This window comes from Dreissena polymorpha, chromosome 1 (assembly GCF_020536995.1).
Source record: "Dreissena polymorpha isolate Duluth1 chromosome 1, UMN_Dpol_1.0, whole genome shotgun sequence".
NCBI classification, from domain to species: Eukaryota; Metazoa; Mollusca; class Bivalvia; order Myida; family Dreissenidae; genus Dreissena; species Dreissena polymorpha.
The window spans coordinates 23,360,901-23,379,637 of NC_068355.1; positions in this window are offsets into that span (position 1 = coordinate 23,360,901).

Genomic DNA, 18,737 nt, shown 5'->3' on the forward strand with positions numbered 1-18,737 from the left:
AACCATAATGCGTTACGATATATACTATCAAAACATTTAAGCAAATCAACGTATACAACATACAAACGTTTGTTTTCATTTAAAGCGGGTATATACGATTTTTTATATGTGTTTAATTGTAATATATTGATAAAATATGTTACAATAACACAAAATAGGCAAGAAAAAATATACGTTAAAGCCGAATTTCATAAAATGCAGCGAAGACAAATTAGCGCCCCGAGCCGATAGTGACGTACATATTTTCCTACAATAACCGAAGCATTCGTCTTTGTATTAGGATCGGAGATAGTGTTCGTGTGCCGTATGTATAGATATCGTTGCAGGAATTCAAATAAACCGTTAAACTAAGTTTAGATGCACATCGTACATGTATGGTATACATGCTGGCGAATTCGGCTGTACAGCCGTTTTCAATTACAGAATTAAATATCTGGCTTATTTCGCATTTTTCGACACATGTTCTTCTTAACTTTTATTTTAATTTATATTGAAATATATATATTATACGTTTTTTACATAGTTTATATAAATTCATAAATATTTGACAAAATCGTATATACCCGCTTTAAAAAATTCTGCACAACAGACATCAATATATACATAGCATCAACAGTTGAACATCCTTTTCTAAAACCAAATTGAGCATCTGAAATTTTAGCATTATCTTCACAAAACAATTCGATACGTTTGTTTAAAATGGTAGTAAACAACTTAGAAAAACAACTAACGAGTGTTATCCCTCTAAAATTACTAATATCATCAACAGAGCCTTTTTTATGCAGAGGAATGATAATTCCTTCCGTCCACTGGTCGGGAAAATAGCCAGAAACTAAAATGTTATTAAACATAACACACAAATGATTGGATAAAATATCCATGCTTTCAAGAAAATATTCATTCAAAATAAAATCGCTACCAGGCGCTTTAGTTTAGTTCTTTAGTTATGCATACATGCACTGCACTCGACAACACCGTCTTCAAATAGTGATGTTTTTTGATATTTTATTTCAGATGTACGTCGATGATGAAGTTACAATCTGGACAAGATCTGACAGACGCAATTAACTGAACCGCCATGGTAACGGTTATTTTATCGCAAATTCTGCTATTACCGGTATGTGGTTATTAAAATGTATTTAACAAATTACAAAATGCTTGCTCTTTGTAATAATAACGCAATACAAAATATAATAATGCCCCTCTCTCTCAAGAGTACTTCCATTGCTTCGGTTATCATCGGTTACCTTCAGTTATTATCGGCTATCATCGTTAATCTTCAGTTATCCTCAGTTATCATCGGCTATCACCAGTTAGCATCGTTCTCATCGCATCATTAAATATACCCCTTTGCAGAATTCAATAGTAGTATAACGATTCTTTGACAAAATATATACCGGTAATTTAAATGTATAATCAACAAACAATGTTCAATATATACAAACAATCACATATCAGGCATTAAACTAACGAAAAACGCATTGAATGTTTCTACACGACACTTGATGACATGGCACTTGATGAACCTTCTGTTGATATGAAAACGTAGCGTTTTGCATGTGCGTAAAGTGTCTTCCCAGATTAGCCTGTGCCGGTCAAGCGTTCACTTGCTTTATGCTGTTATATGGAGTTATACGACGCAGATTTCTTCCTACATGGACTAATGACGAATAGCGTTCCACTCTACAACATAAAAAATCAACATGTTAATTAAACAACACTTGTGTTGTTGATGTTTAGGTGTTTTTTTATATTTATTTTGCGCTTTTTTTAAAGTAAAGAAATACTTATATTATGAATCATTTGGCTCGAAGTTAATAGCTCTCAAAGTTTTCTTGTCGGTCCACACGATTTCGTGCAAATGGGATTCGTCTAAGAAATGCAGGGGGGGGGAACAGTGCACTGCAACATGGTATTTAGCCGTTGATATTTCTGTTAAACGCAATCAAGATAAAATGCATAGTGTGTGTGTATAACGTCTTTATCAATGCACCGGGAGACTCCCATAAAGGGTCATCACCCCCTAAAAGACTTTTCGGCTGTATTATGATGTATAATGATAGATACATAAGACCTCCGGTTCTGAGACGAATCTATTTTTTGGAGTGCCCCCCCCCCCCCCGTGAAGCCCTATTAGACTTCACGTTGGTCGAACGTCTAATGCAAACAAATAGTACTAGAAGTCTATACTTGAGAGTGGTCACAAATCATTCGAACCCCTGGTGATAGTGTGTTACCAGGAGGACACGAATCTGCTAAAATAATTTAGCCGCGCTAATAAACTCGGGGCTGTATGCAGTCCGCACGTGCTTATTAGTGACGTCACTTTCCGCGTGTACGATATTTTTATATCAAAGTAAGTCCTTTCTCAGTGAAAATCTTAGCAAAAGGCGGAACGTTTTGTCCCTGATTAGCCTTTGCGGACTGCAGTATGCCCGTTTTTGTAAAGCGCGATTCAATACGTTAACTTCAGACTGCACAGGCTAATCTTTGGACAACACTTTACGCACATTCATTAAGTCCCGTTTCCCCAGAGCGCCGATGATATTGTTCCAGGTACCTCACCTTTTTGTATCCAGGCAGGTTGGACCAAAATCCGTAGTTTAGCAAGAGTTCCTTCCCCTCGGCGCGGCGCAAGAATTTCATGAATGATACACCGCCGATGATGTAGATGAGCAACAGGCAAGCAAATCTGTGAACGGCAATCAGAAAATATTATAAATAAACAGGGCTCTTGAATATTGAACGTTTTCAATACAGATTTTATCAAATTATGAAACTTCAGAAATATTATCAGGAGATAATTTATGTTTACTGATTTTGAGGAGACCCTAACCTCACACTCGGCCAGTTTCTGCCCTTTTATTTATTACAAAAAATATTTATTGTTTTGACATTTGATCATTTATAAATCTCTCATTAAATTGTAATTAATTTATTCCTTATTGTAGACATTTAGTTTTTAATGGTTTAACAACAATGGGAATGCATGTAATATATTCTAACAAATATTAATGACATATAAATTAATACGCAACAGGGATCATTCCAGATACGTCCGCGCGCTCAAAAGTGCCCTTTCGACAAAAAAAGCTCCCTGCCCTTATCAAACCCTAGCTGGAGAACTGCTTGGCCTATAATGTTTCGTGAAACATTGAAAGGTAAATAAAAGTTAACCTCATAGCAACACGATTCAGATTCAATAGCAATAAACAGGCAAGACACTTCAATTTAATGAGCAGAACCGGGACTTTATGAGAACGGTAGTAGATAATTAAATAAAAGATAGGGGATATAGTGTCCGCCTAGCGATCGGGAGGTCACGTGTTCGATCCCCACAGTGGGAGCGTTCATTAGATATCCCCCATAGACATCAAATACTGGTTCTAGGCCCAGGACACGGACTCGAGAGCGTTTCAAATAAGCCTTAGGTTTTCTATGCAATCGAGCTAAATAAATAGGTTGAACTAAACTAAGGCGAATTTACATAGCGGTTGTGTGATTTAATCTATGTCCATCTTTAGCCCCATACAATAGTTAAATTATTGCAAATTAATAACACTCGTATAGCCCAGTTACTATTAAAATGTTACGATCAACCATATTACCGAGTGTTTCAGAGAGAAATATCGTCACAAGATGACCTACTTGCGTCAGTAACCGTAAAGTTTATTCCGTAGTGATAACCACGGTGCCTATACCGCGTGACTTTTTAAGATCTGTGTTGGGAGAATAAAGCGCGACCCAGTTAAGATTTTTAATGATGCCTTTTTAAATATTTCACCATTTTTAATGAGATAAAGTATCTTTATATAGGACAATATTTTTTCACGGTCTCTAGATTACAATATACACTACGCTGGGATGACATTTTACGAACACGCATTAAATGGATCTTTTTACGGTTTGGTAAATTGACAAAATTAAAAAAAGTTGTTTCAGAATCGCAAATTTTCGTTTTAGTTATGATATTTGTGAGGAAACAGTATTACTGAACATTTGTCATGGTCTAATATAGCCATTATATGCATCATTTGACGATTTAAAAATCTAAAAATTATAAAGCGTTTCAACGCGAAAGGATTGAATAATTTGGAGAGTTCTGTTGTTGTTTTAAATTTAATGTTTACATTTATCAATATAAAGCATTAAATGACAAACTTCAAAACATGCCAAAATCTGTGAAAAGGCTCCTTTAAGCCTGGTTTAGAGATGCTCATATTTTATCTTTATATAGGACAATATTTTATGAACTTTTCGAATTAGCACAGTATTTAGTGTCGACCTATTTTTTACCATTCTGAGCAATGTGTAAATTGCTTTATGAGAACAGCATAAAACGATAACGGCCTGCACGTACTTTACAAGCTGTTCAGATTGTATGCGGTTTGCTGCTCATTAGTATCTCATGGTTTGGACATGTAGCCTTTACAATTTAATTTAAGTAATAAAGGTATTCAATTCCAATTGATTTCTAAGGGACTACGTGTACACGCGTCAAAGTGTGTATCTGCGCAGCACAGGATTAGGTGACCCGGAATAAAATTGTTCCTTACATGATGAGAAACACCACTCCGCCACTAATCCCTCCTCCTGTACAAGGCTTCAGCGGCCCGGCATTGTTACACGCCCCCGGACATGCGCACACCGTCTTCAATGCCAGCGTCTGTAGGCGCGATCACAAAAATCTCTCTTTCATGGCTTGCACATACATGCCATACGTCCCGGATTGTCTGGGACAGTCCCGGAAATGAAGAACTTGTCCCGCTGTCCCGGATATCTGTCAAATGTCCCGGAATTTACAAAAGCCATATATACATGTACCTTTTCTTAGGCTTAACTGCACCTCGAATCTGTGTATATCTGCAGCGTCTCCATGAGACCATGACAATGCCTACCCGAATAGGCAGACTACGCTACGTGTCAAAATCGATCAATTAACAGGGGTTCTGTTATCATATCGATTGTCTCACGTTCGAGTCAAACCGAAAAGGCGTCATTGTTTAATGTGGTTGTTAAAGCGGGTATATACGATCTTGTCAAATATTTATTAATTAATATAAAATGTGTAAAAACTTATTATGCATATATTTCAATATAAACTAAAATAAAAGTAAAGAAGAACATGTGTCGAAAAATGCTAAATAAGCCAGATATTTAATTCTGAAATCGAAAAAGGCTGTACAGCCGAATTCGCCAGCATGTATATCATGCATGTACGATGTGAATCTAAATTTAGTTACACGGTTCATTTGAAATTCCTGCAGCGATATCGATTCAAACGACACACGAACACTTACTAAAAGACGAATGCATCGGTTATTGTAGGAAAATAATTACGAATTATCTTCGTCACAATCGGCTCGGGGCGCTAATTTGTATTTGCTGCATTTTATGAAATTCGTCATAAATGTATCATTTTTCTTGCATATTGTGTGTTATTATAACATATTTGTATCAATATTTTACGATTCAGCACATATAAAAATCGTATATACCCGCTTTAACTTTAATCTACTACGTCATTATTTCCCGCTGCGTAAGGGCAAAGGATAGTTGTTCACACATCTGAAGTCCAACATCGCTGAGATAAAAATTAAAAGCAGTTTATGTTCGCACGTTTAACCGACAAACAAGTTGAGTAAAAAAGTAAGCATATAAAAACGTCATCCTCACTAGGTTTATTATTGTCTTGATCTAAACCCCCAGTAAACATAACGTTAAAAATAATAAGTGAATTTGAATTGCGTTCGCCATGTCAAAAAGCCCAGCACATTCGTCCACTTGTCCCAGCAGCAAAAAAGTGAAACGCGTATGTAAAGGCGTACCAACAACTACGCGTTACACACCGGTCTCAATAACAATAACGCAGTGACGTCACCATCTATGTTTAGAACGCTTACACTGAAAACACGTGGCTTGTATCTGGTAACGGAAGTAGTAATGTTTTATTCAAAGATCTATTAATAATTATTGTATGAAACGACTACGTCATGAAACTTGTTTATATCTGAGTATTGAATGTGTATCCTCACCCTGGGCATATGATTAACTTAAGAGTAATGGCGCTTTCATTGATTGTCGTTATGTAATTGCATTTTTTTACATGTGTATATAGACTGAATTAAATTACATTTAAAATAAATGTGTAGGATAGTAGTGTGTTGCCTTGTGAAAAGGCGCTTTTATTTTTTTTAGGTATCATCTCATTTGCTTGTCCAGAGCATTGGGTATATTTAGAGTTATTTCCTTTAAACATTATATTTTTTTTGCTTTTATTGGGCATGCAACACATCTGGCTCCCGGAGTTCTAATTCATTTTAATTTAGTTTTTTACCCGACTTGCGTGTCATATAAGAAGCAAAAACAATGATATTGTGATAAGAAATATATTTTGATATTTGGACATTAACAATTCAATTGTACTGTATAATGATTCGATGCCAAAATGACATAACAATATTAAATCAGACTGCGTAATGGACATCACATGCAGTTTTTACTGGCAGAATTGTCTTCAACTTTTAAAATCGTTTCTCTTCATTAATTTGTGTTCTAAAAGCTTGTTTAAGGAATTGATATATATATATACATTTACGTATCGGATAAAATTAACACAAGCACTGCATTCTTCAATGCATTTGCATGTACAATGCTGTTATACTGTTACAATAAGATTATTTTTTTTGCATGAAATAGCATTTAAATGTTTTGTGATTTATGCTTTAAACATGAGTCTTGTTCTGAGAAAACTGGGCTTAATGCATGTGCATTAAGTGTCATCCCAGATTGGCCTGTGCAGTCCATGCAGGCTAATCAGGGACGACACTTTTCACTTTTAAGGTATTTTTAGTTTCAAGGAAGACTCTTCTTACCGAAAAGTGTTGTCCTGATAATGATTAGCCTGTGCTGACTGCACAGGCTAATCAGGGACGACACTACGCACATGCATTTTGCCCAGTTTTCTCAATACACGACGCATGTTATGTATGTACATCTGGTCACTCCTTGTTTGAAATGCACTTCAATGCACCACGCAAGCTTGAAGATGTCTTTGTTCTGTTTTCTAATTTTTGTTCCCTTTTAAATTTATTCACTATTGATTTTGCTTTAGCATGCCCACGCACCGCTAGAAAAAGATCTATTGAGTCTTCTATATACTTGTCTGTGCATATTTCTTGTTCATCTTCTTCGGTACTAGTTTGCGGAAAAAGCATTTCCTTATAGTGTCCAACCATGAAGGAATCGAAAATTTCTTCTTTCATTTCTGACTTAAGCAGTGATGAATCTTGTGCGCTTTCTACCTTTCGAGTTACAATCTCAAATTCTCTCACTAACAGAAAAAAATTGTCACATAGTTTTTTAAGTCCTCCCCTGTTTTTCTGTTCGTACAATGTTGTAAATTTATCAGTGAATGTTTTTTCGCTTGAATTGTCAACAAGGCCATGGATGTGTTCAATTTGTTTCTCGCGCATACTTTTGTCCTGTATTCTATAGTATTTTTTTTCTAAAGCTCTGATAATGTATCCTGCAATGTAAAACAGAACTTTATTGTCTTGATCACTTAATGCAGTTTGATTTTTGTCGCTATGTTTTTTCTCTAATTTTTCCCATTCTTTGAAGATTTCTCCAATCAAATTCATCAAGCAGTCCTGGAAGTAATTGTTTAAATCATGGTCAGTCACTGATGGGATGACACCTTTAATTGTTTTAATGCCTTCACTTAACATCACAGGGTCTATTCTACACATGTGAACCTTTTTGAAAAAAACCTCTCTTTCTTCAACAATTGAAATGTTATTTCCTGCTAAGCATTTTCCCATTACCGACCTCATGAAATTCTCAAAAGATGCATTTTCTTAACACTCTTTAGCTATTACAGGGGTACTAGAGGAACCAAATATATTATACATAGGGTCTGTTTGAAGATTCTCTAAGCTGGTTTTAAATGCGATTGGAAATACTTGATTGAACCTTTGATTTTCAATATCATCAGAATGGCGTTTGTCACTTGAAGAATGTGGACTCTTTTTAAAGTCTCCAGCTGCAATAAAAACGAAACTTGCATTCAAAAGTTTTTGTGACAAATGTGTTAAAGTAGAACTGTCATTATGTATATCATTATTTTATGTAATAATGCATTATCACATTTCGTTGAACCATTGCAATACTGTTAAGTGTTATATTGTTTGTATATAACAACTATTATAACCATAGGAGTCATTCTATTTTAATCAGAGACGTAGATAACATGTTATCTACGTCTCTGATTTTAATGAAATATTGTGATCCATTGTTTCATAATTCTACAATTTTCATATTCTAAAACCGTATTTGATGAGCACCATATGTAATATGTTTTAGTTTAGAAACATACATATCATATTTGACTGAGTACAACATTCGAATCATGTGTATCATTTAAGTATATGATTTGTGTTACTTATTAATTTATAATTTGCTGTTACTTTTGGCTATTAAAGAGTCATGAACCTTATTTTCCTATCTTGTTGATCATTTATTGCATAACTGTATCTAAATCTAAGCAAATATTGAACATCGTTCGTTCAAGAAGATTGTACCTCTTTAACTTAAAGCCTTTTCATTTTGCCAGAGCTTGCATTTTGCAATGAAGCAATTATAACTATTTTCAAATTTAAATACCTTTGAGATTTTTGTCGTGTTTATTCATGACATGACCACGGAACCCATAAATACTTTTAAACTCTTTCGAACAGTCTGGACACACATATACGGATGCCTTTACTACTGTAGTATGCATCGGTTCTTCATCTTCAGTATATTCACCTAAAATTTCGTCTAGGTCTAAGTCGTCATCCCACAAAAAAAATCGTTCTTGTACCTTGCCATGTTAAATATGTTCAAGCGTAAGGTACAACTGTTTACGAAAACTAAGAATAAACTAGTCTGTGATCGTATTAAAATGGTTAGGATGGATGTACAGAGACCAATATTTGCATGTGAATCCCTGTCATGGCCTGTGTATCTCAACCTGAGACAGCAGGGCCACATCGGTGCTTCTCAACTAAATGACAGCTGCCGAGCAGGCGACTGACTGTCGCGTAATCAATTGTTTCCTCTTCCGTAAGAAAGATATATAAAATAACACAAATAAAATTCGTTTTAAGTGGTATATATTTTACAATACAACAGGCGTGAAAAGCGTTACAAACATCATAACGGGTCAACAATGTCTAATGAGTTCGATGTAAATTGGGTGTGTTTTCGTGGCTAATTTCAATTAATGTTTCTTTAACATAAATTACTTTTTAGTAATTGACAAAACGCCATTTAAACTTTTATTGTGTTATCGTGCTTTTATTTGGTTCAGGTTTTAACTCAAATGCAATAACACGCGATAATTGTTTTTAACCCGGACATTACAGCAAAAGTCGGATTATTTCGATGCTATTAACACAATTTATACAATATATCAACGAGCCGACGAGGTAATGTAATCTCTTTTAAATTAATGCGACTTCAAATGATCGTTTCTTTTATTTGAAAAATCGTGCAACACAAATATCTCAAATAATGAGTATAACGCGGAATAAGTTAGGTTGGATAACACTTATTAAATTATTTAACATTTTATAACTATCCATAGCTTAAGCAATTAATTTGAACACAACAAACATAATTTTTAATTTAGTTAATCATTTTAAATAAATCATTATTTAATCAAACAATGTGTTTGCTAAACAATCAAATACATCAATTAATAACCCGATCGATTCTTAGACAGCCGACATCGATATAAAATTCTCGATATCACGTGACCGATTACGTCAGGGAAATCTAGGAGGCCGGGCGAATTAACGGGATATCTCGATAACACTTATCTTGGTATATTAATAGATCTTTGGTTTTATTTGACGTTAATAGATCAAGTGTATTTCGGATAGGCTTTCGAACTTTTGCAATTAACGATGCGAAACAAAAAAAAACTACCAAAATGCATATGTCTATAAATATCGCTACATTTTATACATGTCCCGGAAAATCGGCAAAAGTCCCGGACAATTTAACTCAATGTCCCGGAATTGGTCTGAAAAATTATGGCATGTATGCTTGCATAAACTTATTTTGGCAGTAATAAACTTGCATACTCTTATTTTGGGAGTAATAAACTTACAAAACTAATTTTAGGAGTTATAAACTTGCAAAAACTTTTTTGGGGAGTTATAAACTTGCATAAACTTATTTTGGGAATTTTAAACTTGCATTAACTTATTTTGGGAGTTTTAAACTTGCATAAACTTATTTTGGGAGTTTTAAACTTGTATTTGCTCTTTTAGGGAGTTTTAAACTTGCATAAATGTAATTTTGGAGTTTTAAATTTCCATTAACTCCTTTTGGAGTTTTAAACTTGCATAAACTTATTTGGGGAGTTTTAAACTTTCTTAAACATCTTTTTGGAATAAAAACTATTATTTGTTCATCTCAGTAGTTCCAAATTGTCAGTTGGTATCAATGCTCAAGACTGTCATTATCCTACACGTGAAGTCATTACTTAAAAAGTTTTCATTTAAAGGGAGGCTCCGTTTAACATACATAATACATAAACATTTACGAAAGGTCTCAATTAGCAATTGAAAATGGCACAAAATATTGGTGTTTGATGAGATTGTAAGGGTGTGTTTGTTTATTCTGTTAGGTTTCATGATCAGTACATACATACGTTAATGCCAGCAGCTTGACTATTGTTTTGAGTTTGTAAGCACACTTTCTATTGTTGTATGTTATGTTTCTCTCCGCATCATGGAGCAGTAACGCATATGTTCTTTTTATTAAACTGTTATTCAATGTTCATGTACATGATATTATTTTGAATCAATATTTCAATATCTTTAATTTACCTATAACGCATAAGGGTTTATTCCTAATTCGTCATACAGTGGTGAAAGATTTGATGACTCATTGAATTGTGTATTTTAATTCTTTAAACAAAGGTTTGCATGAATGATCTCTAGTTCTTTTCAAGAATAATATCCCCAGATTTCAGTTGAGAATTCATATTATTTACAAACTGATAAAAGTGGATGAAGTATTATGTTACCGTGATCTGAAATTGATTGTATTGTTTTATACCATTGATTGTATTGTTTTTTATTGTATTGTTTAATACCAGAGTCCGTTTTTAAATAAAGTTAAACACAAATATTTGAATGATGTGAAGATTTCAAACCGTTCTCCATATTAAGTTAAGTCACAACTTGTATATGAGTAATAATATGCATGTATTCATATATAAAAGTGATAAACATATATATATACGGACGTATGAGTTGATGAGTGATAAACATGCGTGTGTACGAGAATATGAGTGATAAACATGCGTGTGTACGAACATACGAGTGATACACATGCATGTACATGTACATATGAGTGATAAAAATGCATGTGTACGAACATATGAGTGATTAACATGCATGTACTCACACACACGAATGATAAACAGACATGTCTACGTACAAATGAGTTAAGTCCAGTAGCCCCCTGCGCAGTCATTATGGGTTTACATGCATGTAAGTCACATACCAGCTGCACTGTTGTGGCACTGCAATTTCGGAAAATGATTTCATAAAATGATTTTACTACCCACAATGATCTCGCAGGGCGGTCTAGAACTCATATGTACGTATACATGCATGTGTACCACTTGAATCTATGTATACATGCATGTTTAGCACTTTAATTCATGTATGCATGAATGTTTATCATTTTAATTCGTGTATACATGCATGTTTATCACTTGAATTCGTGTATACATGCATGATTATTACTTGAACTTGTGTATACATGCATGTTTATCACTTGTGTTTATGTACAAGCTATTTTATATGTAAATATGATTGATAACTGTTCGTGTATTATGTATAAGAGTGATAAGCATGCACGCATTCATCAATACAAGTGATACGCATGCGTGTAAACGTACATATGATCTAAGTCCAGAAGCACCGCCGCCCTTCGCAGTCGTTATGGGTGTGCATGCATGTATGTCACATTCCAGTTGGACTGTAGTGGTGCTGCAATGTCGGAAAGAAATTTCATGCAATTCTCTTCAAAATCTGTAACTGCTTGTACGTCAACAATGACTGCGCATGGCCGCTTCGCTTCGCTTCTGGATTTAACACTTTTGTATGTATGTATACATGCATGTTTATCACTTGTTTTATGTACAAGTTTAAGTTTATGCATATATGACTGATTAACTGGAATTGTTATGTATGTATGCGTGATACATATGAATGAATGTAACATACAAAAGTGTTAAATCCAGATGCAAGGCAGCTTATATCGCTGTCTCTTAACTATCAACAAACATCAACGGTGAATTTCAATGATTGATTTTCGTTCTGGGAAAACGGGGTTTAATGCACCTGCGTAGAGAGTCGTCCCTTATTAGCCCCTATGCACATACATTTGGCCCGGCTTTCCAAGAGCAAGAATCACACCCTGACTGACCCGACAATCGGTTCAGTTTTCGCTACAAAATGACCCGGGTTCAAACTCCGAAGAAATATTTTTTCATGTAACTTATTTTCTTAATATTGTTACTTTCCGAATGATTTAAAAACCATAGTATTTTTATACATAACATTAAATTTAATTGGAAATAAATGCTTCACGGATTTATGTAAACAAAATAGAAAACGTCACATACATATGTGAACAAGTCAAAAAAATACGTGTATATGTGAAAAAAGTCAAGCAACTTCATGTGAACGAGTCTAACAACTTAACGTATACATCTTAACTGAGAATTTTAAGGTCTTTATCAGATAGGAGACTTGCTTATATAAATCAAAATTAAAGCACATTCTTAGAAATTCATATTTAAAGAATATTCTTATATCAATGTCTAAGAATTGATTGATGAATACGAGCCATGAACGTACGTGGGGAGTTAATGACCCGCACTGTATCCAATCAGAACTTACGTGAGGAGTTAATGACCCGCAGTGTATCCAATCCGAACTTACATTAGGAGTGCATGACAAGCGGTATATCCAATCCGAACGTGCGTTAGAAGTCCATGACCCGCAGGGTATCCAATCAAAACTTAAGTGAGGTGCTCATGACCGGCCGTGTATCCAATCGGAACTTACGTTAGAAGTCCATCGCACGAAGTAAATCCAATCAGAACATAAGTTAGGAGTTCGTGACCGACCGTGTACTAAATCAGAACTGAAGTGAGGAGACCATGACCGGCCGGATATCCAATCTTAACTTACGTGATAAGTCCGTGACCAGCCGTGTATCCAATCAGAATTTGACCACCGTGTATCCAATCAGAACTTACGTGTGCAATCCGTGACCGGCCGTGTATCCAATCTGAACTCACGTGAGTAGTCCATGACCGGTCGTGTATCCAATCAGAACTTACGTGAGTAGTTCGTGACCGGGCGTGTATCCAATCAGAACTTACGTGAGTAGTTCATGACCGACCGTGTATCCAATCAAACCTCACGTGAGTAGTTCGTGACCGGGCGTGTATCCAATAAGAACTTACGTGAGCAGTCCGCGACCCGCCGTGTATCCAACTTCCAGACCGGAATCTCCCGCGCCAAACTGCGCCGTCTGCTGGTCGCCAATGTCACTCGACTGCTCGATAGTGTTAGTCTGTCAAGCCTGGAGCAGACGACACATTCCAAGAGGTTAAAGGCTACTTTACACTAAATCAGTTTGTATCTTCCGGCGACCATTCGAATGAAGTGACTATTTCGAAAGAGTCAATTTTCTCTTCCGCTTTAAAAGTGATTTAGCGATCGTGATCATGCTTTTTCTGATTATTTCATGACTACATTTTGAAATCTGTTTATTAGAAACCTGCTGTGGTGATCCCTATATTGCTTAAAGCTCGATTGTTCATAGTCGGCTCGGGTGCTTCTTAAACGTACCCCGGGTACTCTTATGTAAACTACCATTTTATCCGGGTAGGAAAATTTACTAAAACGTATCCGTGAATACTTACGCTAAATTCACGTTTAATAACATTATACTTAATCATTCGTTTACCAATTTTAATTAAAGTTTTAGACCTGCGATATGACTTTTTGATTTTCTGTTGTTTTTTGTGTTCGGATATTTCTAATAATATTCTGCATCCAAAATAAAAAGAAAGCCACAACAAGTCAGTTTTTTAAGGCATTTCATTCCAAATTACAGCCTGTTTTTTTTTTCAAAAAAAATATTATAACCATTTAATTACACATGTCGGTCCTAAGAACATGAATATTTGTAAAGCAATACTCAGTTTAATAATTAGTGAATGCAATATAATTTAGACATATATATTTTCAGCTCCATATTAGTATCGCCATCTTCTTTGATTTGGACCAAATTATAGTAGTTTTACGCACATACTTGGGGACAGTTCGAGGTCACTCAAAGTTTCGTAAAATGGCGGAATTTAATACCTCCCATTCACATTGCTGATTTTCCCAATGTCAGTGTTTTCCTCACAATTTTGCGACAATGGCGCGGAACCAATACTTTTCCCAATTAGGCAAAAAAAGACAATCGCTGGAACCGAACAGTCCGGTCCGGGCGATGTTCATTTTCGAGTGAGTCTACTTTACGGGTACATCGAAACAAGGTAGATATGAGTAAACAGAGCTAATCTTAAAGGATTCGGATTTTTAAATGTTTTTTATATGAGTTATGTAGCTCCTTACATATTTATAAGCAATAATGGAAACAATCTCTACGACGCTTAAATTTTAAATTTAAATAAAAATTATCATATTTGACGTTTGACATTATAATAATGACGTCATGAGCACTTGCACTTATTATTTGAAAATAATGTGTGTGTGTTTGCTGTTTTTGTGTGTGTGTCGCTGCTTGTATATTAAATATAGATCATCTTGATATCAAAGTGTTTGTTTTGTTTAATCTGATTCTACTTACTATAAATGATAACGTTATAGTTCCGAGTAATATGACCTACCAACACATATCGACTGATATAACAATTTCCTGTTGAACTGATATAAAAAATATATCTAGCAGAAATATATATCAGGCAGATATCAATGTACCGGTATGATAACACATGATTAACATACATGTTATTAATCAATTGCAAAGCTCAAGCCAAGGTTGAGGAAAATTTAAATTTTAATATGTAACTTGTCAACAAGCACGAGTTTTGCTCCACCAGCTTGAACAATGGCGAACTTTTAACCCATTTATGCCTAGTGGACTCTCCCATCCTTCTAAATTGGATCAATTTATTTCAAAAATTAGGGATGTCTAGTATATTTTTTTCTATATTTAGAATATTTCTTACATAAATTTCTTTAAGCTAACAGCGTATACCCAGATGAGACGCCGAATCATGCGGCGTCTTATCTGGGTCTACGCTGTTTGCCAAGGCCTTTTTTCTAGACGCTATGCATAATAGGGTTAAGGACAGAACAGAACATACATTTATTACGACTTGTGCATAGTACATCGTCAGTCTTAACCATGCGGTAGTACACATAAATTAGAAGATCGAGTTCAGAGGAATTGATCATAGGGTAAATAGTCGTGTACATGAAATCTAACAAAATACGTGGTTTGAAAAAAACACAAATATTTATGAGAAAGGATGCGTATCATCTTGTAAATATTTAAGGAAATAAACCAAACTGGAAAATCAATTATCTTACGCATACCACATGCCAATAATAATAGTTAGACATAGAAAACAAACAGAACAGAACAGAACAGATATTTTATTTGATTTGTACATAGTACATCATCATATACACATATTATATATGATAATTTATAACATCACGTATATCAGTATAATATATAAACACGAATTAATGGACATTTCAATATAACATAACACAGCATGTAAAAAGGATGATCAGTTTTCGTTTACATTTGTAATTTCGTTTCTAATTTCCAAGCTTTCTTTAATATATTTTGCAAGTTTAATCAATACAGATTTGTTTTCAGTTTTCAACAGCTCAATAAATTTGAACATTGATGGTCGTACATAATAATGTTTCTTAATATATTTCTTACGTATATTGCTAAAACAAGGACAAATAAGAGTGAAATGGTACTCGTCTTCAATATCGACGGAGTTACAACATTGACAGTATCGCTCATTTCTTGGTATTCTATTCCTACCGAATCTACCAGTTTGAACTCTTAAGGAATGTGCAGATAATCTTATTCTAGTTACAAAGAACCTTAAACTACTTGGCAATACATTTAGATAAAGTTCATATGACAGAGAATCTTTACAATTTTGTAACAAATCTAATACACTACTATTTTCAACAGAACTATGCCAGTCTTGTTTATAAGTATCAATCAATCTTTGTTTAAATATATGTGGTTTGTTTAAACAAACACTGTGTATCCTCCAAATATGATAGCAAACAATCGGACAAGTCTGTTTTACATGTGTATAAAGATACAAATATATTTTAGTTGTGGAAAATAAATATGGAAAATGGATCATCTAACAAATATCAAATGGATACTGGTGACCACGCATGTCGTATAAATGTAAGCCAAACCACGTGTTTACTGCGTGAAATAAATATGCCGCGGTCTATGAAAACGGGGCTTAATGAAAGCGCGTTAAGTGTCGACCCAGGTAAGCCTGTTCAGTCCAGACTGGCTATCATTGACAACACTTTCCGCTGTAATGGCTTTTTGCGTTTAAAGGAAGTATATTCTTTACAAAAAATCAGTTAAAGCGCAAAACGACCTTGCGGACTGCACAGGCTAACAAGGAACAGGCTAACAAGGGATGACATGCTAACAAGGGACAGGCTAACAAGGGACAGGCTAACAAGGGACATGCTACCAAGGGACAGGCTAACAAGGGACAGGCTAACAAGGGACATGCTAACAAGGGACAGGCTAAAAAGGGACAGGCTAACAAGGGACTACAGGTTAACAAGGGACGACAGGCTAACAAGGAACGACAGGCTAACAAGGGACGACAGGCTAACAAGGGACGACAGGCTAACAAGGGACGACAGGCTAACAAGGGACGACACATTTTAACAGAGTGCGGCTCAAATACTATGTTATGATGTATTTGATGTATTAAGAGAGCAAGATGCTGGTAGCGAAGCATTTAAGCATGTTTATATCAGTAAAAAATGATATATAGTGCGCATTTAACAGTTATATAATTGTATTTATAATGTATATTTGTAATATTTTGCGTATACAACAGTTGCAATAAATCATATTTATAGTTAATTAGTTCATCTATATTTATACAAATACTCTATTGCAGTTGCTGTGTTTATTTTTTTTTGCACATTTTTAATTGTTGTACGGCAAATGTTTTGAGGAAAAAATTGGTTATTAAAGCGAGATTATACGATTTGTTATATGTGTTGAATTGTTATATATTGATCGAATATGTTAGAATAACACAAAATAGGCAAGCAAATCTATACATTGAAGGCGAATTTCATAAAATGCAGCAAAAATAAATTAGCGTCCCGAGCCGATTGTGACGAAGATATTTCGTACATATCTTCCTAAAATAACCGAAGCATTCGTCTTTATTAGGATCAGAGTTAGTGTTCGTGTGTCGTATGAATAGATATCGTTGCAGAAATTTAAAATGAACCGTTAAACTAAATTTAGATTCACATCGTACATGCATGATAAACATGCCGGCGAATTCGACTGTACAGACATTTTCGATTTCAGAATTAAATATCTGGCTTATATACGACACTTTCCGCCTAAACTTGATTTTCGGTAAGAAGGGACTTCCTTGAAACTAAAAATACCATTAAAGCGGAAAGTGTCGTCCCTGATTAGCCTGTGCGGACTGCACAGGCTAATCTGGGACGACACTTTACGCACATGAATTAAGCCCAGTTTTCTCAGAACAAGACACCATTACGCACAACAATCGTCGTTTACGTAATTTCTTAACAATGTTACCGCCGAATTCAGAACTGCATCGTAAAACAGAACTGCATCGTAAAACACATTACAAATTTAATAATTTTCGCTTTTTGTGAATAAAAGGGATGTTTATTTCAGAAAATGCGTTTCGAGAAGAGGAACAAAATTATTATGTTGTAATTACTTTTACTTAATGTCACCTATACAGGCGATTCTAAGCACGTTAGAAGACTAAGGTAGACAAGCGACGTGACATCGCGTTTGACAAATACACATTTAAATGGGGGAAAAACCATGATTACGCTGTAAATTATCTTTCACGTGGCCGACTGTAACGTGCATGTAAATTAATAAGATGTCATGTCATATGACCATGTCAAATTCATTATTAATTATTAGAAAAGTGCCATCGCTCTCTCTCTGTGTTTTTTTATTATTTGCCAGAAATAAGCCAACAAATACGAGCGAAAAACTAACTTATGTGTTACGTCTTTCATCGACAGCTTAATGCGTTTTTATGGCTCAAAAATAGAGAAATCATTATTTTATGCCTATTGAGCAATACAAAACCAATAACAACATATCCATAAAAATGCATACAATGTTTATAGCATGCTCAGAATTATTAATATTGGCAATGAGTCAATTTATATTCGAGTGAGTGCGTGTGTGCGTGAGCGAACGAGTGAGCGATCGGTCGATCAATTTAGCGAGCGAACGAGCTATTAAGTTCGTGAGCGAGTGAGTGAGTGACTGAGCGAGTGAGTGACTGAGCGAGGGAGTTAGTGAATAAGCGAGGAGTCGAACAGTCGAATCAG